Genomic DNA, 19,375 nt, shown 5'->3' with positions numbered 1-19,375 from the left:
GTGGTCACTCATAGACCAGAGCACAGGTCAGGAGAGAAGTAAACACCTCACCCTTGTTTATACCACCTTGGAAAAAATGAAAACTTACAGGTCCCTAGAAGTATCTCTGAAAACAGCTGCACAAAACCCTCAAAGTTTGGGACAGTACATTCTCCACAGTGGAAACAGATTTCTACCTTAACAAAGGTTTTACAACTCAAGGAATTGGCTGGGCTCATGAGCAAAAAGTGTGCCAAAAAGTCAAACTACAAAATCTTTCTTTGGTGACAAAGAAGATCAAAACATACAACCAGAAGAAGACAATAAAATCAAAGCTCCTAAATCCAAATCCTCCAAGAAAAATATGAATCAGTCCTAGGCCATGGAAGAGTTCAAAGTGTATTTTGACAAGTAAGTAAGAGAAGTAGAGGAAAAACTGGAAAGAGAAATGAGAGTGATGATAGAAAATCATAAAAAACTAGTCAACAGCTTTCTAAGGAGACCCAAAAAATACTGAAGAAAATAACACCTTAAATAATAGAGTAACCCAAATGGCAAAAGAGGTCCACAAAGCCAATGAGGAGAAGAATGCCTTCAGAAGCATAATTGTCCAAATGGGAAAGGAAGTCCAAAAGTACAATGAAGAAAATACTTTCTTAATCATTAGAATGGAGCAATTGGAAGCTAGTGACTTCATGAGAAATCAAGACATTGAACAAGAAATCAAGAGAACAAAACCAAAAGAATGAAAAATAAATAGAAGCCAATGTGAAATATCTCATTGTAAAAACAACTGACTTGAAAAAATAGATCCAGGAGAGATAATTTTAAAATTATTGGACTGTCTGAAATCCATATTCAAAAAAAGACCCTAGACATCATCTTTCAATAAATTATCAAGGAAAACTGCCCTGATATTCTAGAAACAGAAGGTAAAATAGAAATGGAAAGAATAAACGGATCACCTCCTGAAAGAGATCCCCAAAGGAAAACTCCTAGGAATATTGTAGACAAATTTTCAAGTTCCCAGGTGAATGAGAAAATATTGCAGGCATCCAAAAAGATACAATTCAGATATTGTGGAAACACAATCAGGATAACACAAGATTTAGCATCTTCCACATTACAAGATCAGAGGACTAGGGATATCATATTCTAGAGGGCAAAGGAGATAGGATTACAGCCAAGAATCACCTACCCAATAAATCTGAGTACAATCCTTCAGGGGGAAAAGTGGAAATTCATTGAAATAGAGGAATTTCAAGCATTCTTGATGAAAAGACCAGAGCTAAATAGAAAATTTGACTTTCAAATGCAAGACTCAAGAGAAACATAAAGAGGTAAACAGGAAAGATACCATAAGGGACTTATTAAGTTTGAACTGTTTACATTCCGACATGGAAAGATGATATTTGTAACTCGTGAGGCCTTTGTCAGTATTAGGGTAGTTGGAGGGGAAATAAAATTATTGTAGCTATAGATAGATTGATAGATAGAGGACACAAGGAGAGTTGAAGATGAAATGGTGATATCTGGAGAAAAAAAATTAAGGGGTGAGAAATTATTATACAGGGACAACAAGAAAGGGAGAGGTAGAATGTAATAAATTATCTCACATAAAACAGACAAGAAAAGGCTTTTACAGTGGAAGGGAAGAGGGGGAAGGTGAGAAGGAATGAGCGAATCTTATTCTCATTGAATTTGGCTAAAGGAGGGAACAACATACACTCTCAATTAGGTATGGAAAGCTATCTTATCCTACAGGAGAAAAGGAAGGAAGGTGATAAGAGAGCAAGGGGGATGATAGAGGGAAGGGCAGATTGGGGGTGGGGTTAACTAGAAACAAACACTTCTGAGGAGGTATGAGGTCAAAACAGAGAACAGAATAATTGGGAGATGGGATTGAATGAAGGGATATATAGGTAGTTTTCCACAACATGACTACTATAGAAGTGCATTGCATGACTATACCAGTATAACCTGTATTGAATTGCTTCACTACTTGGTGGGGGTGGGTAGAGAGGGAGGAAAGGAGGAAATTTGAAACCCAAAATTTTAAAAACAAATGTTAAAAAAATTGTTTTCATACGCAACTGGGAAGTAAGCTATACAGAGAATCTATCCTGGCCTACATGAAAATAGAAGAGAAAGGGAATAAGAGAAGGGGGAGGAGATAGAAGGAAGGGCACATAAGGGGAAAGGGTATTCAGAATGCATGCTGTCTTGGGGTTGGAGGAGGGACAAGATAGGGAGAAAGTTTAAAACCCATAGCCTTGTGGAAGTGAATGTTGAAAACCAAAATTTAATTGATTATTCAATGCAAATAAAAAAAATCCAAAAAAAATTTTTAAAAAGACATTTTTAAAAAGCTCCTGAACCATGACAAAATTATTTAAGTCATCTTAACTCAAGAACAGTTCATGAATTCAAAGTCATGGGAAAGCATTAATTTCTCTTCCTGAAGGGAAATATGGAAACAATGTCTGTTGTCAGCTGTGCAAATGCAGAAATGCAGAAGAATATTTATTTTTTAAAATATTTTTCCAATTACATGTAAAAAAAACCTTTAACATTAACTTTTTTTAAAAATTTGAGCTCCAAACTCCCTCTGTACTGCTCACCCCCATCAAGAAGGCAAACAATTTGATATAGGTTTTACATGTATGATCATGCACATATTAATCCTGTGTGAGGAAAATTAAAAAAAAAAACAGACAAAAAAATGCAGAAAAATAAAGTTTTGAAAAAAATATTCTTCAATATCCACAAAAACATACTGAAGATAACAGATGAAGTTTCAAAAAGATTTGCCAGCAATGAAGACAATGCCAGAAATAAAATGATAAATTTTAAATATACATTCCTTTAAAAAAAAAGACAGTTGTGCTTAATGGATATCATCATTACATCATCTTTTTCTTGTTCCTTGTATGGTTTTTTATTTGTTGTTTGTTATAGTAACCATAAATCAGCAATAATTATTACTAATAATAGTTTTAATGCTGTAGTAATAAAATAGTAACACAATAACAATAAAGAAAAAATAAGCACGTAAAGCATCTGAATTAAAACTATTCACCATTAACTTACAGTAATAATCAGATTAACTTTATGAGGTTTTTCCCATGGTCATAGGACATTACTGATTAATATTACCAAGAATATTGTATAGATTTTACTTTTTTGGATAACCCATGGGAGTACTTTGATTGTTTGCTGAATCATTATAATGAACATTTTCATGTAAAAAGTGTCACTGAACTTAGAATTAGAGTTCCTGAGTTCAAGTCCAAGGTCTTTTAGCTACTAAATTGTAAATTTGGAGTAGCCCTTTAGTTGCTTTGACCCTCATTTCCCAGTCTGGAGTGAACATAATGACACTTTACTTGCTCCCCTCACAGGATGTTTGTGATGATCATTGAAAAACTATGTGCTGCCAAAAACTGAATAGAAATGCACACTACACAGCATTATACTGACACTTGGTGGTGGTGGTAGGGGGAGGAATGACAATAATTTGGTCATGGCCAATTTTGAGTTGCTTAGGGTGAATCATGGTTAACTTCCTCAATCTTCCCTCAGTCTTCCCCTACTCAGATACCCAATTCCCTATATTGTTCAGGAGTTGAACATTACTGTAGCTGTGGCCAAGATTTTCTCCCAATCCAGCTATCCCCAAGTCTCACAGGTTGCTGTCTCAGCAGAACTAACCTGGAGAGACCAAACTTTGGTCATAGGATTCTTTTTTTATTCTGATTGTCCCAGAATGACAACTGTTCTGCCACAGTTCTTGCTTGTTTTTACCACTTTATATTTGCCATGAGGTATTACTGTCTTTTCTTTGTGAGGGAAATCTATAAAGCTTGGAATTTTCTAACCTACTCTGCCATTTTTCCACAATCCTCCCAAAGGAATTATTGGAATACTTCATTTTAAACACATATAAATTTTAAGCAAGAGACATTTTGGAGTCAGTTTCAAATTCAGGAAGACTTAGGGTCAAATATCCCTCTGACATGTACTCACTGGTTGTCTCTCTGAACATCCTCTAACCTCTGAGTGTTCTCAGATAATTCTCTACAAGTCTGTGTTTCTAAACAGCAGCTACTTTTCATTGGTATAGGGAATTTTCTCAGTTGAGACCCCCTTTCACTGCTGAAATCACAGGCCTGTAATTTCCCTCTTAATAATCCACCAAAATGTAGGCAGATGCAATTGTTTTCTAAGTGATACTAAGAACAATTGGAATGATTTTGTGGGGACAAATAGAGGGAAATAATTATTCTAACACGTCAGCAACGACTACATGGCTCAGAGCCTCATATTCTAGTAAATTTGAGGAACTTATATGAAAGTTCATTGAATGGTTGCAATTTAGAAAGTGAAAGTCAAAGTGTCAGAAGGAAGTAGTATGAATGGCTCTCTAGAATTAAAAACAAACAAACAAACAATATCAATACTCCTTACAGGAGAAAATAGGCAGAGTCATAGAAAAGATTCTGCAACCAAATGCCTTATAATGTTGCAATCAGGAGTAAGTGGAAGTTAGAAACTGCCTATAAGGAAGTTACTATATCAGATTTAGGCTGATTTACTGAAGGCTATCAACAACTGAATTTAACTAGTCAATTCATTGGAGCAAAAAGAAACGGGGAAAAAAAGATTGAAATTTTTGTATTCTGTCTTAAACTAATTATTATTATTATTAGTAGTAGTATTTTACTGACTTGTCTTTTTCTCTGACAGTATGTAAATAGACAAAACTTAGTGTTTTGGAAGACATTTTTTATGTTATATTAGGTATGTATATTCTAAGTGTACTCCCAACTACAAAGACTGATTTAACCTTTTGGAGGGAAGGAGGAAAGGGACAAAGTGCTTGGGCAGTACAGGAGTCACAAGGATTCTGAAAGTTTTGGGGGGTGGTAGAAGTTGAAGTAGCTTTACTGAATTACTATTGATAACAATTTGATTAGATCTAAATAGAAATAATGCATTTCTAGAGATAGGAATTAAAACACTTTTATTTTTCTGTATGTGTATGTGTAATCAAAGATGTTTTTCACACACATACATGCATACATATACTTATGTATGCATGTATGTATGCACACATGCCTGTGTGTGTCTGTGTATGTGTGTGTGTATGTGCTTGTGTATATTCAGTTACAAGCACCTCAGTTCTGATTGGAAAAATTCTAGGTTAGGAGATGACCTGAGGAGCAATCTCCTTGATTTAGTTAAGGGAAGGAAAAGGGTTAAGCCTTAATTTAACACGTACTCGGTTCTAGGAACCATGCTAAGCACAAATATCTCGTTTTGATCCTCATTATAACTTTTTGAAATAGGTGCTATTAATATCCCCATTTTAGTTTTGAGGAAATAGAGGTAAATATTTTAGGTGTTTTGCCCAGAATTACATCATGGGTTAGTTTTTGAGAAGCAATTTGAATATAGATCTTCCTAGTACTCCACCTTTTAGGCAACCAAGTGTTGGTGTTCTCCCAATTCCACTTGAAACTTGAGGTAATTCCTGTATCGTTAGTCCTAGTTTCAAATTTTATTCAAAGTTTCTGCCATTTCATATAGGTACCTGATTTGAGTCAACACTGTAAGTCACAGTCTATAGCTGCTGCCATGGGTAATACTTAATAAATGGTTGCTTGATTAAATTTCCCATAGCAAGAGAAGAGCAATTGGGGAAATCACCAAAAATGCATTTGCTCAAATTATTGTGTTGCAGAAGTTTCTGTATTGTATCAGAGACTTTTACAGCTTTTGAATGTAGTAGGCTGGCAGTTCACCTGGAAAGTGTTTTATGATTTATGTTGTGCTAATTATTCTATCAATTTTCATATTTATTATATAGCAAGTAAATATGCACACATCTGCTGTTTCTTTGGAAAAGCAACTCTATTATGCAAGGTCACATGACTAGTATTATTGCAAAAATGTGTATGAAAATGTGGGGAATATGCGGATATATACATACATACACACACATATATACACACACACATAAATATGCATATATGTGTATGTATATATATGTATATATATAGATGTATGTGTATTTATACACACATATAACACACACACACACACACACACACACACATATATATATGTATTATATATATATATCATGGAAGCCACAATCAGGATAACACAAGTTTTAGCAGCTTCTAAATTAAAGCTTGAGAAGGATGTGAATATGATATTCTGGGAGGCAAAGAAGCTAGAATTATAAGCAAGAATCACCTACCCAGAAAAATTTAGTATACAGGGGAAAAAAAAAAGATATTCAATGAGATAGAGGCCTTTCAAGCACTCTGTTCAGACCAGAGCTGAATAAAAAACCTGAAAGTCCATTTTCCAATGAAGAATTACAGTCAGTTTTGCTGGGTAAGTGATTCTTGGTAATAATCCTAGATAGTTTACACTCAAGAATATCATATTCCAAGGCCTGTGATTGTTTAGTGCAAAAATTGCTAATTCATCTGGTATACTGACAGTATCTCCAGGATACTCGACTCTTTTTTCTGGATGCTTGCAATAGTTTCACCCTGAACTAGAAATTCTGGAATTTGGCTATGATATTTCTCAGAGTGTTTATTTTGGGATCTCTTTCTGGAGGTGATCACTGGAATCTTTCAATTTTCATTTTACCCTCTGGTTCTAGAATATCGGAGCAGTTTTTCTTGACAATTTCTTGAAAGAAGATGTGTAGGCTATTTTTTGATCATTGCTTTCAGGTAGTCCAATAATTTTTAAATACTCTCCTGGATGTGTTTTTCAGGCCAGTTATCTGTTTCAACGAAATATAACATATTCTATTCTATGTTTTCATTCCTTTGGATTTCTTTCATTTTTTCTTGTTTTCACAGAAAGTCATTTGCTTCCATTTCCTCAATTCTAATTTTTAAGGAATTATTCCCTTCAGTGAGTTTATTTCCCTTTCCATTTGGACAATTCTAATTTTTAAGGGTTTTTTTTTCCTCTCTGAATTTTTTTGCCTCTTTATCCATTTGGCCAATTCTGCTTAAAAAAAAAATATATTGATAGTTTTCAACATTTACTTACATAAGATTTGAAGTTCCAAATTTTCTCCCCATCCCTCCCTTCTCCCAACTCCAAGATGGTATGCAATTTGCTATAGACTCTACATATGCATTCATATTCAAATTATTTTCACTTTAGTCATGTTGTTAAGAATAATTAGAACCAATGTGGGGAACCATGAGAAAAAAGAAATAGAGAGTGACAGAGAGAGGAAGAAAGTGGGTCTGAGAGAGAGAGAGAGAGAGAGAGAGAGAGAGAGAGAGAGAGAAAGGAAATAATATGCATCAATCTATATTCAGAATTCTTGGTTCTTTTTCTGTATGTGGAAAACATTTTCCAAAATGAATCTTTTAGAGTTGTCTTAGATACTTGCATTGCTAAGAAGAAATAAGTCCATCAAAGTTAGTCATCACACAATATGGCTGTTACTTTGTACAACATCCTTCTGGTTCTCCTCACTTCAATCAGCATCAGTCCATACAAATTTTTCAAGGTCTTTCTGATGTTCACCTGCTCATCATTTCTTATAGGACAATAGTATTCCATTACATTAATATACCACAACTTGTTCAGCCATTTCCTAATTGATGGGCATCCACTCAATTTCTAGTTCTTGGCCACCGCAAAAAGAGCTGCTATAAATATTTTTGTACATGAGAGTACTTTTCCCATTTATATGATGTCTTTGGAATACAGACCTAGAAGTGGTACTGCTAGTTCAAAGGGTATGCACAGTTTTATAGCCCTTTGGGCATAGTTCCAAATTGGTCCCCAGAATGATTAGATCAGTTCACAACTCTACCCACAATGCATTAGTGTTCCAATTTTCCCATATTTTCTCCAACATTTATCATTTTCCTCTTTTGCCACTTAGCCTGTGTGATAGGTGTGATGTGGTACATTAGAGATGTTTTGATTCGCATTTCTTAGATAGACATGACTTATAATTTTAAAGAAGACTCCATTAATTCCTATGCTCTCAAGTTTTTTAATAGGAACAGGTATTGTATTTTCTCACAAGTTTTTCTGCATCTGTTGAGATAATCATATGACTTCTGTAGGTTTTGTTGTTTTTATGGTCAATTACGCTGAGAGTTTTTCTAATTGAAACAGCCCTGCATTCCTGGTACAACTCCAACGTGGTCGTTGCAAATTATCTTCAAGACAAATTCTTGTAATATCTTTGATGGTATTTTATTTAAAATTGTTACCTGTATATGCATTAGGGAAATTGGTCTATAATTTTCTTTCTCTGTTTTGTCTCTTCCTAGTTTAAGTATAAGCACCATATTTGTATCATGAAAAGAATTTGGTAGGTCTCCTTCCCTTACTATTTTCAAAAAGAGTTTATATAGTATTGAGTTAATTATTCTTTAAATGTTTGATAAAATTCAATTGTAAATCCATCTGACCCTAGAGAATTTTTTCTAGGGAGTTCATTGATGGCTTGTTCAATTTCTTTCTCTGAAATGGCATTTTTAAATACTTTATTTCCTTTTCTGTTAATCTGGTCAATTTATATTTTATAAATAGTCATCTATTTGACAGAGATTGTCAAATTTATTGGAATATAGTTCAGCAAAATAGTTCTTAATTCTCTTTTTAATTTCCTCATCATTAATGGTGAATTCACTCTCTTCATTTTTGATAATGGTAATTTGCTTTTCTTCTTTTTTTAATCAAATTAACCAAAAGCTTATCTATGTTATTGATTTTTTATAAAATCTTCTTTTCCTTTTATTTTTTTATTTTTATTATTCTTAATTTCTATTTTATTAATCTTTCCTTTGGTTTTCAGTATTTCTAATTTGCTATTTAATTGAGGAATTTTAATTTGATCTTTTTTCTAACTTTTTTAGTTGCCTGCCCAATTCATTGAACTTTTCTTTCTCTATTTTTGTTTTCTTTTAAGCATTTAGAAATATAAAACTTCTCCTAAGGACTACTTTCACTTCATCCCATAAGGTTTAGTATGTTGTCTCATTATTGTTATTCTCCTGGGTGAAGTTACTGACTGTTTCTACGATTTGTTGTTTCACCCATTCTTTGACTCATTCTTTAGGATTAGATTATTTAGTTTCCAATTTATTTTTAGTCTATATTTATATGGTTGTTGATTACATGTAATTTTTGCTTCATCATGATCTGAAAATGATTTATTTAATTTTTCTGCCTTTCTGCATTGGATTATGAAGCTTTTTTTTTGCCCTAGTACATGCTTAATTTTTGTGTAGGTGCCATAAAGTGACAAAAAAAAAGTCATATGCTTTTCTATCCTCATTCAATTTTTTCCAGAGGTCTACAACATCTAACTTTTCTAAAATTCTATTCATTTCCTGAACTTAATTCTTGTTTATTTTGGAGTTAGATTCATTTACTTCAGAGAGGGGGAGGTTGAGGTCCCTTATTAGTACAGTTTTACTGCCTATTTCTTCCTGAAGCTCCCTTAACTTCTCTTCTAAGAAGCTGGATGTTATACCACTTGTTGTATATATGTTTAGTAATGATTTTAATTCACTGCCTATGTTGCCTTTTAACCAGGATGTTCGTTTCTTTCCTTTTTTTTTTTTGCTTTTTCCTTGTCTGAGATGAGGATTGCTACCTCTGTTTTTTTTTTTAATAAATCTTATTAAAAGAGATAAGTAAGAAATGTGCATTCTGCTAAAAGGTGCCACAGACAGTGAAGCAATATCAATACAAAACATATATGCACCAAGTTTTATAGCATCCATATTCTTAGAGAAGAAGATAAGGGAGTTACAGGAAGAAATAGGCAGCAAAACTATACTAGTGGGTGACAGAAACATCCCCATCTCAGAACTAGATAAATCTAACCACAAAATAAACAAGAAAGAAGTTAAGGAGATGACTAGAATTGTAGAAAAATTGGATATGGAAAACATCTGGAGAAAATTTAATGAGGAAAGAAAAGAATATGCTTTTTTTCCTCAACGGTACATGGCACCTAAACAAAAATTGACCATCTACTATGACATAAAAATTTCACAGTCTAATGCAGAAGAGCAGAAATATTAAATGCATCCTTTTCAGGTCATGATGCAAATAAATTATATGTAATAAAGGGCCATGGAAAGACAGACTCAAAATAATTGGAAACTAAATAATCTAATAATAAAAAATGATTGAGTCAAAAATCAAATCATAGAAAAAATCAATGACTTCTTCCAAAGGAATGACAATGGCGATTAGACAATATACCAAAACTTATGGCATGAAGTGAAAGTATTTCTTAGTGGAATTTTTATACCTCTAAATGCTTATTTGAATAAAATAGAGAAAGAACAGATCAATGAATTCATCAGGCAGCTGGAAGAAAAAAAAACTGGAAAAAGAACAAATTAAAAACTACCTCTTATATACCAAATTATAAATACTGAAAACCAAAGGGAGTACTAAAATTTAAGTTAAGAAAACAATTGAATGACTAAATAAAACTAGAAGATGGTTTTAGGGGGAAAAAAAAGCAATGAAATAGATAAACTGTTGGTTAATTTAATAAAAAAAAAAAGAGGAGGGACTCCTGCTTTCTGGAGCCAAGATGGCTGTGTGAAAAGGTAGTCTCTCTCACTCTCCCCTATCAACCTCTGAAAACCCAGAAAATATCATACCAGAAAAAAAAAACCCTGGAACTCCTTAACTAGAGAAAGACTGGGAGCAGCAGTGCAGCAGCCCAGCAAATGGGTGTCCCAGTTCCTCAGCAAAAATAAGGGAGGCAGAACTACAAGGGGCCCCAAGCAGATAAGTACCCTGTGGCATTCATCTGAAAGGAGGTGAAGAAAACAACCTAAAGGCTTCCTAAAGCCCTGGCTTGCTGATTCCAACCCAACACCAGGTGAGGTATAGGAGCCCTGAAGCCTCCAATTGTGAAGAAATCCTGAAGCACAGGTGGTAGAACAGGCAAACACCAACACCTGGACCTCTGAGTGCCTCAGTGAGGGCTGGTGGAACCGGTGGAAACCAGCTGAGAAAACCACCAGGAGTCTCGGCACTCCACAAAGGAATCTCCAGTGCATTAGCAGAAACAAGGGAGACAACACTGCAGGGGGGCCCCAGGCAGATAAACACCCTTTAGCACCCATGTAAAAGGAGCTGAAGAAAGCTAAAGGAAAGGAAAAGCAGGCAACCTAGAATTGCCTGAAAGTTCCAGCCTTGCTGATTCCAGCCCACAAGGTAAGCTGCCAGAAACCTACAGCCTCCAATTGCCAGCATAAGAGGCCCCAGCACAAAGCCAGTGACCAAGACCTAGGCTCCCAACACAAGAAGCTTGGGTCAGTACCCTCTGTTCCCCAGCAGGAGAGCTCAATCTCTTTAAAGGCCAGGGAATAAAGAAACACCATGAGTAAAAAGAAACATACCATAGATTCATATTATGAGAAGAGTGAAGATCAAGACAGAAATTCTGAAGAGGACAACATTGTCAACAAACCCACATCTGCAACAACAAAAGGGAATATGAACTGGTCTGAAGCCCAAAAAGCCTTCTTAGAAGAGCTCAAGAAGGATTTTAATAGTCAAATGAGAGAGGTAGAAGAGTCCTTCAAAAATACAATTGGCCAATTGGAAAAAAAAAATACACTGAAGAAAACAAGTCCCTAAAAAACACAATTGGCCAATTGAAGAAGGAAGGACAAAAACTAACAGAAGAGTACTGAAGGAAACAAGTCCCTAAAAAACACAATTGGCCAGTTGAAGAAGGAAGTACAAAAACTAACAGAAGAAAACAATCTGTTAAAAACTAGAATTGGACAAATGGAAACTAATGTCTCTATGAGAGAGCAAGAATCAGTCAAACAGAAACAAAAAATGAAAAAATAGATGAAAATGTAAAATACCTCATCAGTAAAACAACCGACCTGGAAAATTGACTCAGGAGAGACAATTTAAAAATTATTGGACTACCTGAAAATCATGATGAAAAAAGAGCCTGGACAGTATCTTTCAGGAAATCATAAAGGAAAACTGCCCAGAAGTCCTAGAACCAGAAGGGAAAATAACCATAGAAAGAATCCACGATCACCACCTGAAAGAGATCCCAAATTGACAAGCCAAAATATAATAGCAAAATTCCAAAATTACCAGATGAAAGAGAAGGTGCTGCAAGCAGCCAGAAAGAAACAATTTAAATATCATGGAACCACAGTCAGGATTACACAGGACCTTGCAGCTTCTACATTAAAAGACCACAGGGCATGGAACATGATATTCCATAAGGCAAAGGAGCTTGGAATGCAGCCAAGGATCAATTACCCAGCAAAAATGAGCATCATTTTTCAAGGAGGAGTGGATATTCAATGAAATAGGAGACTTCCAAACTTTCCTGATAAAAACACCAGAGCTGAACAAAAAATTTGATCTTCAAGTACAGGACTCAAGAAGGACTTAAAAAGGTAAATGGGACAGAAGGATACAATATGTTGTTAATAAGGGGGGCTGTTTAAACCCCTACAAGGGAATATGAGACTTGCAACCCTTGAGAACTGTATTGTTATTACACCTTGTTAAAGGAGTATACATAAAGAGGGTGGATATTAGTTGACTTTGATGTAATGATAAAAAAAATCTAATCAAGTGGGTTAAATGGATCCAAATAAGTGGATCAATCTGATCTTAGAAAATGTACTGAGAAAGGAGGAGGCAGACAAGGGTAAATTACATTACAGGAAAAGACACAAAATCCTATTACAGCAGAGGGAAAGAAGGAGGGGAGCATTGTTTGAACCTTACTCTCATCAGATTTGGCTCAAGAAGGGCATAAATAATCAGTTAGGTATAGAAATCTAACTTGCCCTATAGGCAGTAGGAGGGAAAAGGGGAAAGAAAAGGGAGGGGGAAAGAAAAGGGGGAAAGAAGGGAGGGAAGAAGCAGTAAGACTAAAGGGGAAGAAAAGGGAAAGGGATAAAAAGGGGGAAGGGACTGAAGGAGGCGGTGGTCAAAAGCAAAACACTAGTGAAGGGGAGAAAGGAAAAAGGAGAAAGAAAAGCATAAATGGGGGAAAAAGGATGGAGAAAAAGACACAGATAGTAATCATAACTGTGAATGTGAATGGGATGAACTCTCCCATAAAATGGAAATGGATTGCAGAATGGATTAAAAACCATAATCCTACAATATGTTGTTTACAGGAAACACATTTGAAAAAGAGTGACACATACAGGGTAAAGGTAAAAGGCTGGAGCAGAATATATTATGCTTCAGCAAGTAAAAAAAGCAGGGGTAGCAATCTTGATCTCAGACAAAGCAAAAGCAAAAATAGATCTAATCAAAAGAGATAAGGAAGGAAACTACATCCTGCTAAAAGGCACCATAGACAATGAAGTAATATCATTTAAACATATATGCACCAAATGGTATAGCATCCAAATTCTTACAGGAGAAGTTCAGGGAGTTACAGGAAGAAATAGACAGCAAAACTATACTAGTGGGGACCTGAACCTCCCCCTCTCAGCACTAGATAAGTCTAAACAAAATAAACAAGAAAGAAGTTAAGGAGGTGAATAGAACATTAGAAAAGTTAGGTATGATAGACCTCTGGAGAAAACTGAATGGGGATAGAAAGGAATATATTTTTCTCAGCAGTACATGGCACATACACAAAAATTGACCATGTACTAGGGCATAAAAACCTCACAATCCAATGCAGAAAGGCAGAAATATTAAATGCATCCTTTTCAGATAGCGATGCAATAAAAATTATATGTAATAAAGGGCCATGGAAAGATAGACTAAAAAGTAATTGGAAACTAAATAATGTAATCCTAAGAAATGATTGGGTCAAACAACAAATCATAGAAACAATCAATAATTTCATTCAAGAGAATGACAATAATGAGACAACATACCAAAACCTATGGGATGCAGTGAAAGCAGTTCTTAGGGGAAGTTTTATATCTCTAAATGCTTACATAAATAAAATAGAAAAAGAGGAGATTAATGAATTGGGAATACAACTAAAAAAAACTAGAAAAAGAACAAATTAAAAATCCTCAACTAAATGCCAAATTAGAAATATTGAAAACCAAAGGAAAAATTAATAAAATTGAAATTAAGAAAACAATTTAACTAATAAATAAAAGTAAGAGTTGGTTTTATGAAAAAACCAATAAAATAGATAAGCCTTTGGTTAATTTAATTAAAAAAAAGAAAGAAGAAAACCAAATTACTAGTATCAAGAATGAAAAGGGTGAAGCTACCACCAAGGAAGAGGAAATTGAAATAATAATTAGGAATTATTTTGCCCAACTATATGCCAAAAACTTTGACAACCTTAGTGAAATGGATACATATTTACAAAAATATAAATTGCCCAGATTCACAGAAGAGGAAGTAAAACACTTAAATAACCCCATCTCAGAAAAAGAAATTGAAGAAGCCATTGATGAACTCCCTAGGAAAAAATTTCCAGGGCCAGATGGATTTACATGTGAATTCTATCAAACATTTAGGTGAAGAAGGAGTCTTACCAAATTCTTTTTTTGATACAAATACAGTTATTATACGTAAATTGGAAAGAGTCAAAACAGAGAAACAAAATTATAGACCAATAACTCTAATGAATAAAGATGCAAACATTTTGACTAAATGTTAGCAAAAATATTACAGCAATTTATCACAAAAATAATACACTATGAACAATCGGATTTATACCATGAATGCAGGGCTATTTCAATATTTGGAAAACAATCAACATAATTGCTCATATCAACAACAAAACTGACAGAAATCACATGACTATATCAATAGATGCAGAAAAAGTATTTGACAAAAATACAACACCAATTTTTATTAAAAACTCTGGAGACTATAGGAATAAGTGGAGTCTTCTTCAAATTAGTAAATACCATGTATCTAAAACCTTCAGCAAGCTTTACATGTAACAGAGATTATCTAGAAGTATTCCCAATGAGATCAGAAGTGAAACAATTATGTCCACTATCACTATTGTTATTCAATATGGCAGTAGAAACATTAACCATAGAAATAAAAGAAGAAAAAGAAATTGAAGGTATTAGAATAGGCAGAGAAGAAATAAAGCTATCAACCTTTGAAAATAATATGATGATATACTTAGAGAATCCTGGGGAATCAAACAAAAAACTACTTGAACTAATAAACAACATTAGCAAATTTGCAGGCTATAAAATAAACCCACATAAATAATCAGCATTTCCATATATTACTGATAAAGTAAAAAAAAAAGATAGAAAGAAAAATTGTATTTAAAGTTTCTATAGACATTATAATATATTTAGGAGATTACTTGCAAAAACAAATCCAGGAACTATTTGAACACATTTGCAAAATACTTTTCATAAAAACAAAGTCATATCTCAATAATTGGAAAAAAAAAAACATTAGCACTCATGGATAGGCCAAGCTGATATAATAAAAATGACAATTCTACCTAAGCTAATTTACTTATTCAGTGCTAGGACAATGAAACTACTAACATTATTCTATAGAGCTAGAAAAAATAATAAAAAGATTCATTTGGAAGAAAATAAGTTACAGAATAGCAAAGAAACTAATGAAAAGAAATGCAAGGGAAGGTGGCCTAGCCATAGCATGCCTTAAATTGTGTTATAAAGCAGCAATCATCAAAACTACTTGGTTACTGGCTAAGAAATGGAGTGGTGGATCAGTGTAATAAACCAAATTTTACGCCATATGCTAAAATAAAGTCCAAAGTTAGATATAAATTTTTAGACATACAGGCTGATACTATAAGCAAACTGGTAAAGCAGGGAATAGTTTACCTGTCAGATTTCTGGAGGACATAAGAAAGAAGAGATAGAGAACATTAAGAAATTCAAAATGGATAACTGTGTTTACATTAAATTGAAACGTTTTTGCACAAAGAAATCCAATGCAATCAAGATTAGGAGGGATGAAGAAAACTGGAAAAGATTCTTTTTTTTTTATAACCAGTCTCTGACAAGGGTCTCATTTCTTTTTCTTTTCTTTTCTTTTCTTTTCTTTTCTTTTCTTTTCTTTTCTTCTTTTCTTTTCTTTTTTTGGCTTTCAAAATGTGCACTTTAATATTACAAACACAGCATCCCAGCTGTGATGTTAGTGTCTTCAAGAAATATCAGGCCAGCTTCTCATCCTGGATTTGATTCCAGCATTCTTGAAGTCCCTCAGCTAGAAGAGTTACCACATCTCTGTGATCATCCAGGAGCTAACGGACCAACTGGCAATACTGGGCCTCAGATGCCTGGTCCTTTATCAGGGCAAATTCGCTCAGCTTCTGGAAGGCTTGGATATAGAGTTCATGCACATGGGGGATGATAGGATTGCAATCAATGATAAAAAGCAGACTTCAGAAGTCCTTGATCTAGTGAGCTATAAGAACATGAGGTTATGATGTAGGTAACAGGCCCATTTCAGTAGATAGCTGCCATCCTGGGAATGGCCTGAATGCAACATCATGGTTGGAGTGAGATGGACAGAAGGCTTCTTAGCTGCCGCATCAATGGCTGACTGGTTGTAGAAAATGTTGATGATCTTGGATCCCTCTCTGGCTGGTTCCATGTGATGGATGTCAGTGTCCAAAGTAGACCAGAATCAGAGTGTCGGGGATGTGAGTGGCCAGAATGGAGAGCCCTCAATATGGACATTCCCCAATACTGAAGCTAACAGTATTGTACTGTCCTCACCTGTTTATCCTTCCTGTTGGGCCTCCAAGTGAACCCAGGAGGTGGAACAGAACAGACTGGGTATCTAGGTGAGGTGGGGGGTAGTGGGCTTAACCCAGACTTAGGGGGTGAGGACAGGAAACAGAGGGCAGGCTTGGTAGGTCCATTCCCATCCTTTTTTTCCTTCTGCAGGAAACAAATTTCAGCCTGGGAACAGGCACCCTTCTGAAGACAGCTAGGTTGAACCTTGGTAGAAAAGCACTTACCACACTGGCAGCCCTCAAAGAAGATTGCCTGGATGAGGAAAGGAGGAGGGCAAGGAGCAGAGCTGATCTAACCTGGGTACCAGAGTGTGATGACAAACCTGAACCAAGCAGCCTGTGCCCTCTGCTGCTGCCTCCCCCAGTTCTCACCCCCCCCTTAAGGGCCTCATTTCTAAAGTATGTAGAAAACTGAGTCAAATTTATAAGAATATAAGTCATTCACCAACTGATAAAGGGTGAAAGGATCTATACGGTTAATTTTTACATGAAGAAATTGAAACTGTCTGTAGTCCTATGAAAAAATGCTCCAAATCACTATTGATTAGATAAATGTTAATCAAAATGACTCAGAGGTACCACATCACACCTATCACATTGGCTAACATGATAAAACAGGACAGTGTTAAATGTTTTGGAAGTTGTGGGAAAATTGTAAGACTAGTGCATTGTTGGTGCAGTTGTGAACTGATCCAAATACTCTGCAGACCAAATTGGAACTATGCCCAAAGGGCTATAAAACTGTGCATACCCATTGGCCCAGAAATCCCACTTCTAGGTTTGCATACCAAAGAGATTATAAAAATACGAAAGAACCCACATGTACAAAAGTATTTATATCATCTCTTTTTGTGGTGGCCAAGATTTGAAAATTGAGGGGAAGCTTATCAGTTTGGGTCTGGCTGAACAAGTTGTGCTAGATGAATACAATGAAATTCTATTGTACTATTAGAAATGGTGATCAGTTGGGCTTCAAAAAGACCTTGAAAGATTTGTATGGACTGATGCTGAGTGAAATGAGCAGAATCAGAATAACATTGTGCACAGTAACAGCCACGTAGTGTGTTGAGTAACTTTTATAGACTTAGCTCTTCTCTGCAATGCAATGATCCAAGACATCTCCAAAAGTCTCATGATGGAAAATGCTATCCACATCCACAGAAAGAACTGTGGAATCTGAATGCAGATTGGAGCCTACCATTTGCTCTTTTTTTCCTTCTGTTTGTTTTGTTCCTTCTTTGTGGTAGTTCCTCATGTTGGTTCTAATTCTTCTCTACAATATGACTGATGTGAAAATATGTTTAATAAAAATGTATATGTACAGGCTATTAGATTGCACACCATGTTCAGGAGAGACCCAGGAAGGGAGCAGGAGAAAATTTAAAACTCAAAAGCTTATGGAAATGGATGTGGAAAGGTAAAAATAAATTAATGAATTTAAAGAAAATATTTAGAGTAGAGGAAGAAATCAAGTTTAGATATAATCTCTGAACTATAAATATTATTCACATCAGGAATCAATTAAAACATGAATTCCTCTAAACAATCCAGAGTCAGCTGTAGTTTAAAAATATATATATATATATATATATATATATATTTCTAAATTGAAAACATTCTGACTGTATTGATCATTAAAATGGGGATGCCTAAAATCGAATTTTATTTTCATTACTTTTATGGACATATAACCATTCCCCAAATTGAATAGGGGTACAAACCTGTCTCAGGTTTATAATGCATCTATAAGCAGTCTCACCATTTCCCTTAATATCATTGAGCCTCAATTTATTTACCTATAGCATGAAGCTGGTGGACTTAATGACTCCTCATGTACCATGCACTTTCCCCCCCTAAGATTTAAAAAAAAGTAATGATGATCCCAGGGAATTAGTAACAATACACATGTGTATTTGTGTGTGTGTGTATATATGTATACACACACACACACACACACACATATATGTATATAGGTGTACATGTATACATACACACATGTACATGCATATATACATGCACACATACATGCGTTATATATCTATATATCTATACACATATATACACATGCACACACACACATATAATACTCACTTAGTTGGGTATAGAAATCTGTCTTACTCAATATAGAGAAAGGAGGGGAAAGAGAGAGAGATGACAAAAGGATGGGCAGAATAGGGTAAACAATTGCTGTTCAGTTATTGAGTTCTGTCCATTTCTGTATGATCCTTTTTAGCAAATGGTTTACCATTTGCTCCTGCTGTATATTGTCAAACAGAGGTTATTTGCCCATGATCACACAGTTAATGGGTGTCTGTGACTGAATTTGAACTCAGATCTTCCTGACTCCAGTCCCAGCATTCTTTCATCATCATCATCATCATCATCATTCATCATCATCTTCTTCTTCTTCTTCTTCTTCTTCTTCTTCTTCTTCTTCACATGGTACTCTGAATTATTTTTATGCTTCATTAATTATTTTATTTTCCCCCATTAACATATAAAAATAAATTTTAAGAATAATTTCTAAAACTTTGAGCTCCTGAGGGCAGAGCCAAGATGGTAAAGTAAAAGCAGGAACTCACTTGAGCTCTCCCCGAAACTCCTCCAAACACTTATAAAAAAAAAAGTAACCAAATTGTA

This window comes from Phascolarctos cinereus, unplaced genomic scaffold (genome assembly GCF_003287225.1).
Source record: "Phascolarctos cinereus isolate Bilbo 61053 unplaced genomic scaffold, phaCin_HiC Scaffold_7;HRSCAF=346, whole genome shotgun sequence".
NCBI lineage: Eukaryota > Metazoa > Chordata > Mammalia > Diprotodontia > Phascolarctidae > Phascolarctos > Phascolarctos cinereus.
The sequence above is the reverse complement of the archived record's forward strand: the minus strand, read 5'-3'. Positions refer to the sequence as shown.